At 34.2% G+C, this 16,989-nt stretch overlaps 2 long non-coding RNA genes across 2 annotated transcripts in view; one reads left to right on the top strand and one right to left on the bottom strand.

Annotated features, from left to right (window-relative positions):
- LOC123460855 overlaps nt 1–16,989 on the bottom strand; it is a 514,919-nt gene that overhangs the window by 297,811 nt on the left and 200,119 nt on the right. The gene's annotated exons all lie outside the window — the stretch shown is intronic.
- LOC123460856 lies at nt 4,391–7,462 on the top strand. The gene is made up of 2 exons (XR_006637251.1): nt 4,391–5,544; nt 7,328–7,462. It is a non-coding gene; the product is annotated as an uncharacterized LOC123460856 (long non-coding RNA).

Genomic DNA, 16,989 nt, shown 5'->3' with positions numbered 1-16,989 from the left:
CCTATCCAGAGTAATTTAGTGGTAAAAATCTGTTGGGAATAGAGTTATCAGTCAAAAATTTATATTTAGTTCTGGGTGTGGTGGCATATGCTTTTAATCCCAGCACTCAGGAGGCAGAGGTAGGAGGATCACTGTGAGTGAGTTCTAGGCCACCCTGAAACTACATAGCAAATTCCAGGTCAGCCTGAGCTAGCATGAGACCCTACCTTGAAACCCCCCAAAAATGTATATTTAAGTTTCATAACTCATACAATGTACTAATTTTCTTTATATCATAGTAATCTCAATCAAGATGTATACTTATGATAAAGAGTCTAAAATTCAGTGGTGTATGGCATGAAGTACACACTGCTGAAAGATTCTTCTTGTCAGTTTTATAAAACTCAGAGTCAGTCTAGGCTAAAGACAACTTTAAAAACATCTATTTTCAGAGCCTAGAAATCAGGATACAATTTGAATTTGATGAGAAAACTATAAATTGAATACCATAGGAGAAAAATGTTTTGTTTGAGGAGACAGCTTTACTATGTTGGACAACTTAGACTCATACTTGCAACCCACCTGCCTTGATGGTCCTAATGGTATCAATACAGGGGCTTGGCACTTCACCTGCATCCTATATAAATTATTTGATAGAAGATGAATAAAGGAATAAACAGGTAGAACAGAATAGTCATACAATTGCAAATTTCTATTAGAATAGTGAAATTATTAAAGAAAAGTTACTCCCCAATATTTTCTATACTTCATGATTAGCTTACTTACAGTTTTATGTTTTAGACAGATTGAGTTGATAGACCACATTATGATCATGGCTTACCTATACAGATAGATTTGGAGGTGAAATTGGGTTGCAATGTGCTTGCAAATCTAAATAGCCAGTATAAAGAAAAGAAAACTCCACTTTATAGCATTGGTTAGACCTAATACAGATACTTCTGATTTCAAGCGAAAAATATTATGTCATTGTAAGTGAAGTTTAGGAAGACATATGTGAAAATTGGTTAAATTATCTGGCTTCTGCCAGTTTCTGCTCATAATGAAATACTAGGTTAATCTTTATTTACCAAAAAGTTGTTCAATGCTGTCAATTATATGTGCTTCTTAGAGATATATATAATACACATTAGTCTTTTGAATAACCTGAAAAGTAGTTCTTAAGAAATTTATTTTATTATATGAAATCTGTTTTTATAACAGTACTCCCTTACACTTATTTTACTCTTGTTTTTATTTCCCCCACAATATGTATTAACAGCTTTGAAATTAATAATGTTCAGGTCTCTGTTTAAGAAACTGAACATCACTGATTATTTACAGAAAGGACTCACATCTCTATGGTCTTCAGAAAGTTATGAAACAACATTTAAGAAAATGGATTTTGTCCCATCTATCATAAGAAATATTTACTGAGCACATAGTATGTTAAAGGCATTATCATAATTAGGCACTGGAAATTTCTAATCCATTTGCTTTTAAGTGAAAATGTTTCATTAGACAAGGCCCACTTTTGTCTCTCTTTTTTAAAAAAGTTATGAGGGGGAATCACGATAATTCTTCTAAAATGTGATATGAAGAAATATTTCAATTCTACATATCTCATTATGAGTAAGATTTTCTTAGAAATTTCATGGACTATGTAGATACTACTCAGCTATTTCTATCACCTTAGATGAGAGAAAAAAGTTAAGGTAAAAATGATTTAAATTTACTTTCACTGTTCAATGTTAACTGTTCTTTGCATGCTAACATATTAAAGCAATAGTACTTTGTAAACTATCATTCATAAGAATGCTTCCAAAGTGTTTATATGTGCCATATTTGCTGTTTGTTAAAGTTGTGTTCATATATAAATTTCCATAGAACTATATACATCGTGTGTGTGTGTGTGTGTGTGTGTGTGTGTGTGTGTGTGTGTGTATAAAACAAAAAAAGCCTACAGGTTTACTGGGAGGTTGGAAGGGAGGGCTCAAGAATCCAACTACAGTGTAAACCATTGGCTCAATTTTTATAGTCACAATTCACAAATTTTAATGTAATGTGTATAGAATAGTGAATTGTTTTTCTTTTTCTTCTGGACAATTCGCAGATATATTTTCCATTGAAATACCCAGCAGCTGACCTTTGACAGAAGGTATGATTGGTGGCTATACCAAAGAAACTCTCATGTTCATTTAACTCAGCAGTTCTCAAGTTAAAGAAACTAGAATGGGGCCATTTGAAGATAATATGGTCATTGCTAATAGTAGTGCATGGGTTATTAACATACTAAAGAGCAATGCTTTAATAGTTCATTTTTCCCCACATACTAGTCTCATCATGACAGAAAACAAATGACTGTAACTGACAAAAAGCAGCATGTGTAAGTTCATCCATGAAACCATTTCTAGCTCTTAATGAAAACCACTAAGGAGTAGCAACTGTAAATAATTTTCTGATTTCTTGATTAAAAACAAAATTGTTGCTACCTTGCTCATAATCACTTAATTGCTCTTGCAAAGCTACAATTAAATGTTCCTTTAAGGTAAGCATTTGAAATGAGTTTTGTAAAACTGACCACATGGTATTCATTTACAGTCAAATGCATGTGTATTTATTAGTGGAGTTTTTGTTGAAAGCACCAAGGTCTATACATATTATTCAGTCATTTAATACCTCAGATATACAGAAGTTTTGCCAGAAGAATGAAGTCTGTTTTTCCTATATCCTCAATATTAACTGTTCGTCTAAAAAAAAAAACATGTTAAGTTGTTTTATGCATTGCCTTTGATCATTCTTCCCTCTTCATTCCCTGAGATTTATACTATACTTTAAAAAAAAAAACAATCATAGGATGGATTGTATAAAATCTCTATTATTGTACATCATTGGAAGATAGGTAAATCACTTTTAACACTGAGCTGTAGCACACTATCAGAGGAGTGTTTTACTCATGTTAATCATACATATGTCTACTTTCACGCAGCTATTCCAGATACTTCCTTAGTGATACCATATGCTCCAGCTCATGTTTGTCAATTTTTAAGTTTTAATAACATTAGCTACTAATATTGTAAACTAGTATACAATATCATGGTATATGATTAAACTTAAATAATTAACCACCTCACAACAAATGCACATTTCAACCCAGCAAATTACTGAAGTATTAGCATTGAATAAAATTCACAGACATGAATTAGGAATAGCACTATTGTTAGACCTATTGGTTTTGTTTCAGACTGGAGTTACCCAGGACCATAGTTTAGAAGGCAGAATCTTGCACTTTCTTACTACACTACAGCCACACAAGGAAGTTTGCACACCACCACCCGCCCTCAGCCTCCCATGTCTTCTAATGAGACCTAGCCACAGGAACTCAGAAATGAACATAAAAATAGGAAAATCTTAGGCAAAGCAACAAAGACAAGGAAGTCACAGAGAGATAGTCTCAAGAATATATATCTGCATACTAGTCCTGCAAAGAGATACTTGAAAACAATATCCACTATGAAGCCCTGTTAACAATAGGCTGCATGGTTCTGACATTGAGAGAGGGGTTTCTTGACCCTTGACCTCTCTTCACATAAAAGCCTGAGAAATAAAGTCAGGTTTATCATTACTTTTTTTTTTTTAATACTGTCTTTATCTAAACTTGTATAAGGAAGAAAAAAAAAAGCTATTCTGAAATAGCCCGAGACTGGTTCTTAAGTCATGTGACTTGCATTTTCTGCCAGCCATGTGCTCCATATCATTTTACTCTGAAATAACTATGCATTTCAGCTCAACCTGCCTTTGCTTATAATGCATGACATAGCCCATGAGGGAGCCTGAGAACAGTCTCCCTTGAAAAGCAAGGTTCTCATACTTAGTCTGTAACCATGGAAGCAGATGCTGTTTTCTTCTTACCCTGCTTACCTCTTTGCAGCCTCGAGCTGCTCCCTATTGTTAAAAGGGGTACGCCTTGATTTTTCTTCATCATGACGGAACTTGCCTCTTCTTCAAAGGGCATGATGCGGCAGGTCATTGGTCTAGACTGTTTGCACGGTCCACAGCACAGCCTTGATGTAACCCTTGCTCCGTCTGAGCCACACCACCAGCCGTGCATCTGCAGACTGGAGGGGACATTGGAGATCCGTATTTGAAAAGAAGTCTGTCTGATTTTGCCATTGTGGCTTTTCACTCATCGATCGAATGAATATCGAACCTCCTGTCGTTGCATGTGTGAAATAGATAGCTTAGCAAGCACTTTTGTGCCCAACCTGTGCAGTGGGCCAAAAGGTTTGCCTTTTAGTCACAAGAATTTTTTTTTTTTCTTCAGACTTTATGAATTTTGTTCTGGCTTCGATTATTTATATGCCTTTATCCAGCTGTGAGGGTGATTGTTATTTCTCTGTTTTGGTGTCAAACGGCTCTCTCTCTTTTATGCCAACTGTTTGCTTTTGTAGCTTTTCAAGATAATTTTGTAGCTTTATCAGTAGAAGTGGTGTGTAGTTTTCACTGTACCTTATAAAGGCAAAAAGTTAAACTGTCCTTTTAAGGAGATGACTTGATGGTGTCTATTATTTAACAGGTTTAATTCCAGAAATGTGAACTTGAACTGCTTAAGGTAATTGCAATGTGTAAGAGTAAGTAAATCCAAATAATCACATTGATTGCAAGTAGAACAGGATTGTTTAATAAGCTATGTCTAAGGAAAAAGAAATTCTTTGTCTTCACCCCCATCTACTTGGTGAAAATATTCTGAAACATTGGAAATTGTGCCTTGTGAAAGGCACAAAAATCATTCTGACTTGGTGTGTTTAATATATATTTATGATAGATGTGTGATGGCATGATTTTCATTAGAAGTACACATTAATAAAAATGTTTACAAAATATTTTAAAACAATTACAGTTATTGCTGCCATCAACAACTGGTGTTAATACTAACAGTTGTAAAAGGCCCTGCCTGCTCATTCGGAAGTGCATACCTTTACTATGCCCTTATGAAACCAAATCACCTCAACGCCTATGTTTATCTTCAGTATATTGCTAAAAAGCATTGCTTGTGTGTGTCATCAGAACTGGTGTGATATGAAGAAACCAATATATCATACTTGAAGGCATACCTATTTGTTCTAATTGCCACAGGCAAAAGGGGAGGTCCAAGGCTGAATAAAGAAGGTTATTGTGACAGAGGGCACTTAATTCACAATGAGCACTCTTTTCATCCAGCCTTGGGAAGCACAGAATTCCTTCAAAGCTGATTTTTGTGACAGAATGTACGAGCTGATGTTTTGAGTATATGAGGGTACAGTGAAAACAGCAAACTCATTTCTCCTCAGCTCAGGGGTGTTTATATTGTGTCTGGTTGGGGATCGGATTTTGTTCTACCACAGAAGATATTCCAGCCAGAAGAGTGTTGACAGAGAGAATAGAAGGGAGAGTAGGAAATAAGAAACTTCAGGAACTAAAAGTTTTTATTCTAGATAATGACAAATGATGACTTAAATGTATTTCTACATTCGTTGCCATGAACATAAAACAGTTATAGGTTTCTCAGCAGACACGCAAGCTGCAAAAGTAGGTAAATTTTATATCATAAGCTTACCTTTCCTTAGATAATATTTTATACTTCATATTCTTAATTGTGCATAGTTTGTTGGACTTTTATGTATAGTTTAATTTTAGGTGAGGGTTTAATAACAGGCTTCAGTTAAATAAGTATGTATTTATCTGGATATTTAACTTTTCTTCAATTCTTTATTTCACCTTATTTGACCTGTAGAATTTTTTATATTAAAATGCAAGTATTTTTCTTCTACTTCCAATTAAGTCAAATTTTAAATCAACTAAAGGAGAGGCAAAGATTTGTATTTGATATTTCTGCATCCTATGAGAATTTTATTCTATAAAACCCATTGTAATTCACTTATTTGGGGTAGATTTTGCTTTTCTTCTGTTATCTGTTTGGGTTTAATTCTTCCTGGAAATTGCTTGTTTTGCATTTGCTAACACTTTGTAGAAATTTCTTATGTAAAAGGAACACCATGCAGTTCTGTCTACCCATACACCTAATGTTATTTAACACACAATAATGTGCTATTGGTATTTTACCAATCATGTTTTTTCCTCAGAAAACTAAAATATGTATATATGATATAATTATTCCTAAATTTAGATCTTTTGAAATTTATTGAATTTACTGCATGTTTAAATATTATAATGAATAGTTCAAAGTCAGTGATTTTACTTAGGCATTCTTTGGAAGAAGCCCTGAGGATTAGAATGGTCAAGTACTTCTGTTTATTTTAATATTTAAAACATGCAGAAGATGTGAACTAAAAATATTTCATTTATTTATGTTGCCTTTGTTTTAATAAAATAGGTATGAACTTTCCTTATCTTAAAATTTGATATAATATAAAGTAATTATTTTATGAAAGAACTTTCTAAAAACCGAATTTTCATTTTTCTTGATGGTGTGGCTGAGATTTTTCATGTTCTAAAGTATTAATTAAGAGAGAAAAATGTGATTATGTCACAACTACAGATAATATAGGAAATCAAATAATCAGCATAAATTTGTTGCTTAAAGTAACAAACTTCCTGTGACCCCCCCCAAAAAACATGAGTTATTAGGCATATTTATAAAATGTTTTTAAATATTATTTAAAATTTTCTTACTAATATAATTAAAGAAAATGTATAAGACATGGTGATCACTTATATTGGCATACATTACCAAATTATTGGCAGAGATATTTAATTTGTATTCTTCATGTTCTTCCTTGAATTTATAGAAACCAGTCTGTACCAATCTTTGATTTTGGTAAAATATTTAACTTCTGCTATAATTTCATAATTGGTATGCTTTATATAATATCTTTGGAATAGTCTTGTAACTTATTAGTAAAGATAAATGAACCAATGCTACTTTTAACAAAGCAGAGCAAAGCAAAATGTTTAAGAGATGAAGTTGTATTAAGAGTTTCAATGTTGTGGATCAGAGTATGGACTTTTATTAAAATGTTATTTTACTAAGAGTTGAACTGTGTACCAAATGCAGCATGTTTAGGGATAATGTCTAAAAGTCAGATTCATCTGCTTTCCTTGAAAAATTGTAAAATATGGAAAAATTTCATGAAACTAAGTATGTTTTATTTTATGATTACATGACAGTTCTTAAAAATAACACTATGCAATATGAAAATGATGTCACCATCTGGTTTCTTTTAGATGAACCTAAGTATTCAGCATAATGCTACGTAAATAATTTTAAGAAGATAGATCCTGGCCTATTTTACTTTCATATATGCCTTTTGCAGAATTGGTCTATTTTTTTTAATCCAAAATTTATTTCCAGTTTTTCAGGCCACAACATTTTTCATACTGCTGTCTTCTTCCTCCTCCCTCAAACACATTTTGCCATAAACTTCTGTACCAATCAAAAGGAAAGACTCAAATAGCAATAGCAATTCAGGAAGCAAGCTTGTGAATGGAAAAAAAAAAATCACAGACTTTGATTTTATAAGACAAGTTGGAGAGGAGTCAAAATTGCCACATGCAGTGTGAAAAAATGCCACCCTGGTGTGAACAAAAGGTTTAAAATGGAGTCAAGAAGCATGTGAGCTCCATGTCTGAGCTGTTCCCGTGAATTGTCTGCCACAAGCTGCAGGGTTTCAAGTGGGCTGAGGAGAGAGTGCTCTGGGAAGTTACAGCTGAGAAACACCGGGACTCAAATGTGTTAGCTGGGATAATTCCTCTTCGCTTTTTTGTTTGCTTGTTTTGTCTTGTTTTTATTTTGTCTTGTTTTGTCTCATTTAGCTATCATTATACTAAACTGTTTTACCCAAAACATAAAACAATCCAAAAAACAAAGTCACATAATGTGCGAAGAAACTGTTGCCTACTAATGAATTGCGAGGGTTTTTTTTTTTCCTTTTCATGCCATCATTAATAGCAAAGCAAAATTATCAACTGCACTTTATATTTTAAACTCTTGGCATTGTGGATGTGAGCATTATTTACAAAAAGATAGGTATAAAGGAGGCTTATAAAGCCGTGACCACTACAGGAATAAAATACAAATAATAGTATTTAAATATGTTTCTCCTCTAAATTATCAAGAAAATATAAATGAAAACATCTAGTTCATTATGAAAAGCAAGAATTTATTTTCTAACTAAATAATATAGTAATGCTTAATCAGCAGAAAAGGTCCTTCATAAAAATATGACTATAATATTCTAATAAAATACACAATAGCATGTCTTTTTTAGCATTTCAAAATGTAAAATTTCTTCAAAACAAAAATTTGGTAGCCACAAATAATATCAATAAAATCAAAATGAAACCACATTCCTTGACTTAAATAGCTAACAAAGACAATTAAATATTAAGGACAATTAAGATATATACTACTGTGTCATAACCCCATTATAATAATCTTAACATATTCATAAAGGCACTACTCTGTGACTACAAATGCAAGATGAATTTTGAGTAGAATTTATAGAAAGTAGAATTTTCTAGGTGTACATGATCTAACCAATGCAACACATCTAAATAGTACAAGAAACATCTTTGATGACCATTGGAAATATTCTTATACTTTTGAAACCAGTTTTATTACATTTGCATCTTATCTCTTATAAGATTTGGGTCTCAAGCCAGCAATTCCCATTGGTTATAAATGCAGGTCAAGAGAGGAACATTTTCTATTTACTCTTTGTAACATTGGACAGAAATCAATCTGTTACTTTCACTACAACCACACAATCAATTCTATTTAAAGTATAATACACCAGCCAAGTCCAAGGACAATATGGATCCTTGGAAAAAAGCTCATACCATTTGCAGGGATTTGTTTGATACAGCTCCCAGTAAATTGTTTTCTTTCTAATTAGTGTATATATCCATTTAAAGCAAACATACCTAATTGGTATTGTGATATCAGATCTAACAAAAAAATGTAACTGTAGAATCACCATTAAGGACACATTTAAAAATAATTTTCCTCTTGTAACAATAAAACCGTAGAAGAGACTTCTCTCTGGACTTTAACATGATGAGAATAAGATTCAATATTCCTTTTAATATTTTGAGAAAAAAATCACACAAAGGAAAAGTCTACCTTGAAATTAGAACAATAAATCCTCTATTTTAGAAGCCCACCCTCTCTTAATATGTGATTTTATTCCAATTAATCTTACCAGGCCACAAAATTGCCTAAATGTTTGCTTGTATGAGGTTTGTTTTGTATGAATAATTTCAGCAAATAAAAGAAATATGTTCACTGTATGTTCCATTCACACACATAAACACTTAAGGAACTGCTCTTAAATACCAACAATAGCATTATCTTCATATGTAAATCATTGGAGAGTACAGGATAAATCCTTCATACTAGACTGAATATAGTTGAATGAGTTGAAGTCCCTTTTATGTTATTTTACTATTCTTTGTATTTATTATAGCTTAATCATGGAAATTTTATATATTTATGATATAAAAACATTTGTGGCATAAACAGAACCATATATATATGGTTAATGAAATAAATCAAGCTAATTAATATATTAATCACTCTTTATTATGGAGATGACATTTAAGATTCACTCTCCTGGAAATGTTTAAGTATGCAAGCATTATTATTAACTCTAGTCACCACAATCTGTCATAAATCTCCAGAACATGTTCATCTTTACACTGTTTTCCTCTTCAAGCCACATCTTCCCATTCCTTTCAACTTCATTTTATAAATAAAGACTTTTGCCTGTTATAAGCATTTCAATTGTTTCATTTCCTGATTTTCCCAAATATGTGGCAGTCATAATCTCTATGATTAAAATAGAAAATTTTCACAGTTATGGTATTAGTGAAAAATTAATGTGTGTGTTTATGTTAATCAAAGAAATCTACCCCTTCCATATAAAATACAAACTTCCAATTTAAATCAAACTTTTTGGTTGTTTTATGGAAAAGGTTACCCTGAATATGTGGAGTTTGGGAATGTTTTTCTACTTAGAAGAATGCAATATCTAAATTCATTTCAATATGTCATCCTTTCTATAAAATAATGTTGGGTCACCTGCCAGTCATTGTTCAGAAATGGTTTTATTCTAGCCAATGATCACAAAATCCACTCTCTTGTAAGAAGTCAACTGAAATTGTATCAAGCACAGCCAATTAGTAAAGCATACAGTAGGAGGTAAGTGCCTAGACTCTATGACCACCTACATCATTCTGACTGGAGATTGTCTCTTTGTCCTAGTTCTTGCATACCTCTTAAGTGGCTAATGAAACTTATGTCAAAGCCTTCAGAGAGTGTCAGTGCCTGGAAGACAACCCAAAGACTTCTCCTCTAATCTAACTTCAGAATAAAATTCATGATGCCCTTAACCAGCTTTGGACAAGCTTCTGCTCCTTTTGTGTGCCCCTCCCCACCTTACAAAGATCATCTAAGTTTACTCTTTCATTCTCTGACTTACATGCTCTACTGTACATTTCAGAAGTGTGGTTAATGCCACTCCCAACTTGAGGGGCACAAACCATTCTTTGGACCCCAGTGAGCTTAATCACAGAAAATTTGGCATGTTCAAGATCACAGGAAGATAAACCAGGCCACTAGCAATGACTCATAACATGAGATGGACCAGGATAAAGTCATGTAGAATACACATTAGTAAGACCATTCAGCATATAATCACTTAAGAAGGAGGAAGTTCGTTATGATAAGTGAACCAAAGCTTAAGACTGACATAGGAGTCATTCTTATGTTCATAGAAAGAAAGTGATGAGACCCTGCGTGATGATTTTTATCTTATTACTATTCACTTTTTGTCACCATGTTTTCAAATGTTTTTAAAGCTAAAACATAGGTGTCAAATTTTCATCCCTGGCAAGAGTTTACCATTGCCTTATTTCTACAATATGTACTAAACCCCCATTCTATAACCTTTTAGATGAAAAATAAACTTTGGGCAGGAGCAGAAATGAATTCATCTTGCATCTTCTACCTCAGTTGATGTGGAATGCCAAAGGTCAGTTTTCCCAAAAGGGAGCTGTGTTACCTTGGCTCTTACAATTTTTCTCTATCATTTAAGGAAAATGGGGATAAAACACTAATTACCTTTGAAATTAAATTTGTTCATGCAATTTTTGATACATTAAATAATACAAATCATTTTTTTCTGTATGGAAGGTATTTTTAAAGGAACCTGATTAATATAACTTATTACATTCCCATTGGAAGCATTATATGTTGGTAAAAATAATGAGCATGAATTAAGTTCAAACAAGTAACCCTTTTAAAGATATATACTCAGGGCTGGAGAGATGGCTTAGCGGTTAAGCACTTGCCTGTGAAGCCTAAGGACCCCGGTTCGAGGCTCGGTTCCCCAGGTCCCACGTTAGCCAGATGCACAAGGGGGCGCACGCGTCTGGAGTTCGTTTGCAGAGGCTGGAAGCCCTGGGGCGCCCATTCTCTCTCTCTCTCCCTCTACCTGTCTTTCTCTCTGTGTCTGTCACTCTCAAATAAATAAATTAATTAATTAAAAAATATTTAAAAAAAGATATATACTCAAATAATTCAATATTATAAGTTAAAACTCATGTGTCATAAAAAATCACAAGTCACTAGGAAATGTGTATATGATATCCCTTAAGTAGGTATAGAACTAGGTTCCTTCATTGTTGCTTTGGATTATAAGAGAAACCTTTTCTAAGTAACGCCCCATTTACTAGTCAAAGAAAATATGTATTATGTGGTTTTGAAGTGAAAAAAAATTCAATTTTAACATGTCCACAAAGAGATTTTCAAGGGGAAGTCTATGGCTGGCAGTCCAATAAATGGGCTTTGCCTTTCAAAATATCTGTGTCAGAAATTTATATTATAACTTGAACATTTTAATATTATTGCTGTCACTGTCAAGAGCTAATCCAGGGCTAGAGATAACACTGAGTATGTCAAGAGCTTGTCCAGCAACTGAGCAGAATGAGATAGTCTGAACACGTTTGTTGGCTAAAAGTAACAGCCCCTTTTAATGAATCAATTATTGAAAATATAGAGGTTCAAGGTGGCTACTGGTGGTTAGGTTTGAATGGCTGGGAAAGTGAGGATGTTTAGTAAGGAAAACTAATGATACAAGGCTGAAAGTACAAATGGAGTTGGTGGATACTTGGCCAAAAACTCAGCACCTCAGTAAATTCCCAATTGATACATGTTTCAGTCAGGTTCACATTGCTGGTAGAAATCACCTGATCAAGAGCATATTGTGATGGAAAAAAAAAAAAAAGGTTTATTTTGGATTACAGACTCAAGGGAAAGCTCTATGATGGTGGGGGGGCGGAGAGATGGCATGAGCAAAGTGGATATCACCCTCTGGCTAACATAATGTGGACAATAACAACAGGAGAGTGTGCCAAACACTGACAAGGGGAAACTGGCTATCATACCCATAAGTCTTTCTCCAATAATACGCTACCTTCAGGAGGCATTAATTCCCAAATCCCCATCAACTGGGAACCTAGCATTCAGAGCACGTAAGTTTATGCAGTACACCTGAATCAAACCACCACATTATATATATATATATATATATATATATATATATATATATATATATATATACACATATATATATATATATATGGGCACTCACCCAACATAAATCTACTAGCCTTGGTAAAATTATTGACTACTCATTGCAAGCTTCAGCACTATGAACAATATCTTTAGTAATCTCAAAATTTCAATAAATCTTTAATTGTCCAATGACTTGTTTCTCCTCTCTGTTTATCTATCTACTTTATGGTGCTCTTAGTCACTACTAAACCTAACTTTTTATATACAGTAATCTGTTTTTTCCTTTGCTTAATTTTTCTTTGTACTTTCCCCCAAACTTCTACTGCTTTCAAAAATAAATTTCAACTCTATTGGGTCAAAGTTGTTTATTGGAATTCAAAATAAGAAGCATATAAGAAAACTCTGAAAAGGTACTAAAAACATTTGCAGTAAGTTGTGTTGATAGCCCCTGGCTAAAAGTATATTGTATAATCCATCATTTTCATTATGTCTAAGAGCTACATTCAGTAGTTAATGAAGAAGTGGTACATTCACAATGAAATTCTACTCAGTGGTAAGGAAAGACAAAATAATCAAATTTTCTGGAAAATGGATGGACTTGGAAAAAATCATGCTAAGCAATATTGCTCACTCATATGTGTTCCTAATCTGACTCAGTTTCAGGTAATTCTATACCATGATAATGTCAACAGTCTATAGTACTAGAATGAAAGCAGAGTAGGGAAGGTGGGAGGAAGGGCTACTCGAAACCAAGTTGAGGGTCATTAAAAGAAAGAAAAAGAGCAAGAAAAAGAGGGAAAGAAAGAAAGGAGTGGAAAGGTCTCAGAGGAAGGGGGAACAGGGGGCAGTTGGGAAATATACAAAACTAAGCAACATGAATCAATTCCACAGAAACCTTCCTCCTTGATAGTATTCTACCAGCCATCCCTCCACAAGTGGGAGGGGGGATCTGAACAGAAGAACCCCATAGAAGGTGGAGAAATCATAATTCTAAAACCATGGGCAATGGACGGGAAAACCCAGGGCCAGAAGTGGGTTCTCCCCACAGTGAACTGTTAGCCAGGGTGACATGAGAGCCCCAAAATAATATGGGTCATTGCTAAAACACTTGGTTACTTACAAGAGCTAAAAATTAAGGCCCTGCTGCTGAAGGTACCACAACCTGCAGCAACAGGACATCACGAGATCATGCTGGAACTGAGAGGAAATTCAGGTACACCAGCTAGCCCATGAGAGCTACTGGAGAATAATGGCTGCCAACAGATTGAATAAGCAGGACATCCTGCCAGATGCAAAAATCAACCAGCTAAACAAGAAGTACATCCATGTGCAATAGTGGCGCATAGCCAATGCTGGTAACCAATGGCTCATGGATTGGGCACTAGACCTTCTCTGAGAGAACACATATCTGGCTCTGGGAACCAAGCCAGTTTTCTTAAGTCAGGAAACCAGTAGAACCAGAGAGAGCCTCCACTGCTCTTTAAATAAAAATTGTGGATATACTCATCAATAAATATCTAATAACTAGGCTTATCCTCTTTAATTCAAATTGCTCTCACCTTTGGTTGGAAAATCTGCTCTGTCTTATGGTGGAGAGTACTAGGAAAAACCAGGATGCATCAATACATTAAGAAGAGAGAGCCCACCGTACCATGAATTAGATCATCTCCGCCTCCTCTGCCTCAACCTAGAAGTCATCACAGAGGAAGCAGGGCCACAAGCACTACTCACATGGTAATCTGAAAACCAGTTTGAAGGAGAAGGCAACATATACTGTATGCACTTAAACTTCATCAAAACAGAGATCCAGAGGCTACAGAGAAAACAACAGTAAATCATACCCCTACCTTACCCACCAAAGCTCAGAGAACATAGTGGAGAAGGGGATAGAAAGATTTTAAGAGCCTCAGGGTATATGTGAATAGCCTGAGGCACTGCCCCCATCCACCACAGAGACTGAATAATGCCAGTTGGTCCCTAAAAAGAATACCAAAAATTCTACCAAGGAAGATGCTCAGCAAAATTGAGGTATTGGGGTGGGGGAGAGGGATGTTAGAGTATATATATTTTTTTATTTAAAAAAAATCAATAAAAAATTAAATAATAAAATAAAAAATAGAATAAAAAAGAACATTCAAACTATATAGACAATTTTTTTAAACATTTTTTTTTATTTATCTATTTGAGAGCGACAGACACAGAGAGAAAGACAGTCAGAGGGAGAGAGAGAGAATGGGTGCGCCAGGGCTTCCAGCCTCTGCAAACGAACTCCAGATGCGTGCGCCCCCTTGTGCATCTGGCTAACGTGGGACCTGGGGAACCGAGCCTCGAACCGGGGTCCTTAGGCTTCACAGGCAAGTGCTTAACCGCTAAGCCATCTCTCCAGCCCAAACTATATAGACAATTTTATATATGCTTCCATTTCTATTCTTTGTAAAATGATTAAGAGATGAATGGCAATACCCTGATTCAGCAATATAAAGGTTTCAGTTGCAGTAATCAGTAACTGACTACAGTTCCACAATACATTCACTTAAAAAAGTATGGTGAAGGGTATATATAAGCATGATAGACAATATGATTACTTTCCTGTAGGTTTAATGTAACTGCAAAATGAAAGTTAGCTGCCATTGGTGTAGTTCTTAATGGTAGAGCACTTTTGCAGTATATCTGGGGCCTTGTGTTCAATCTGCAGCAACACAAAATTAATTTATGAATAAAAAGTTTAAATAAATAAGAAATGTGCAAGCACATGTTAAATAGGGTATATGTTTACAAAATATCTAAAAGGGAAAAACATTTAAATATCAGCATTAAGGGACTTTTATTTGGTGTTAAGCCTTTATTCATAATTAACTATATTAGTTCATTTGCAACTGTGATTTAAATTACATAAAATAATATAGAACAAGAAACTGTATGCAAATGCATGACTACAAAAAATGTCTTGAAGCTTAATAAATAAACAATTAATATTATAAGGTATCATAAAGGATTTAAAAGTCTGATTTAAGTTTGCTTAAGCAGTACCCCATTTTCACATATTAGTAGAAAATTATTTGTAAATTCTCATAGCATAAAACAAGTTTCTTAAGCATATGTTAATGATAGCATCATTTTCCTACTTAGGTACAAAATGCAAGGTCTTCCTCAGCACTCCCTCCTTCTTTAATTCACCTAATCCAGTTTCAAGTCCCATCAAGACTTTTCCTCGATTATCTTTACATTTGTTTTATACTTCACCCTTGTTTCTCTTCAAAAGCCCTCCCTAAGAACATATCCTTTCTTATACATGAGGCAAATGATATAACTAATATGACTGATAGTGTTCAACAAACCTTCAAAAACGATTTATAAGGTAGGAAAGCACAAAAGGACAACCTTTGTCATGTAGAAAATCTAGAAATCTAGAAAAGGCCTTTCACAAAATTCAACACCCTTTCCTGATAAAAATTCCAGAGAATCTAGGGAAGGAGAGAACATATTTGAATATAATAAAGGCTATATACAACAAACCTATAGTCAACGTCACAGCAAAGAGAGAAAAACTCAAAGCATTATTACTCTGATCTGGAACAAGAAAAAGGTGTCCACTCTCTCTCTGCTGCTAATTAATAGAGTGCCTGAAATCTTAGCTAAAGCAGTAAGACAAGAGAAAGAAATAAAATAAAAGGTAACTAGGTTTGAAAAAACAATAAGTCAAAATATCCTGGTTTGCAGACAATATAAATAAAATAGTAATAAAAACAGCATGATACTGGAACAAAAACAAACATTTAGATCAATGGAATAAAATAGAAGATGTAGGTATACATCTGTGTAACTATAGCCACCTGATTTTTGAAACTATGTCGAAATGCTGCATTGGAGGAAAGTGTTTTCAATGAACGCTTCTGAAAAAATCTGCCTTTCTACATGTAGACTCATGAATATAGACCTTTATTGTTCACACTGTATAAGAAAAGACTCCAAATAGATCAAAAACCTTAATATAAGACCTATAATTCCGAACTGACTAGAGGAAAAATAGGGAGAATAATTCAACAGGCATGCCTAGGGAAGGATTCTCTGAATAGGACCATGATTACCCAGGAAGTAAGGCCAAAAGCAAATAGGACCTCATGAAACTAAACTGAAAAATGTTTGTATAGCTAAGGAAAACAATGAACCAAGTCCAGAGGCAACCTACAGAATGGAAGAAAATATCCACCAGCCATTCATCTGACAAGGATCAATGTCCAGAACTCAAAAAGCTGTCATGTTCTGAGGCAGCCAGATGATCCTCACCAGAATCTACTCAAATGTCTATTGGATCTTGAACTTTCAGCTTCCAAAAAAATATGAGCAAAATAAATGTTCTTGGGTTAGGGACATGGCTCAGTTGGTAAAATGGTTGCCATGCAAACACAATGACCTGAACTTGGATCTATAACATTCAT

This window comes from Jaculus jaculus, chromosome 5, assembly GCF_020740685.1.
Source record: "Jaculus jaculus isolate mJacJac1 chromosome 5, mJacJac1.mat.Y.cur, whole genome shotgun sequence".
Classification (NCBI taxonomy): Eukaryota; Metazoa; Chordata; class Mammalia; order Rodentia; family Dipodidae; genus Jaculus; species Jaculus jaculus.
This window is presented reverse-complemented; position numbering and strand designations above follow the sequence as displayed.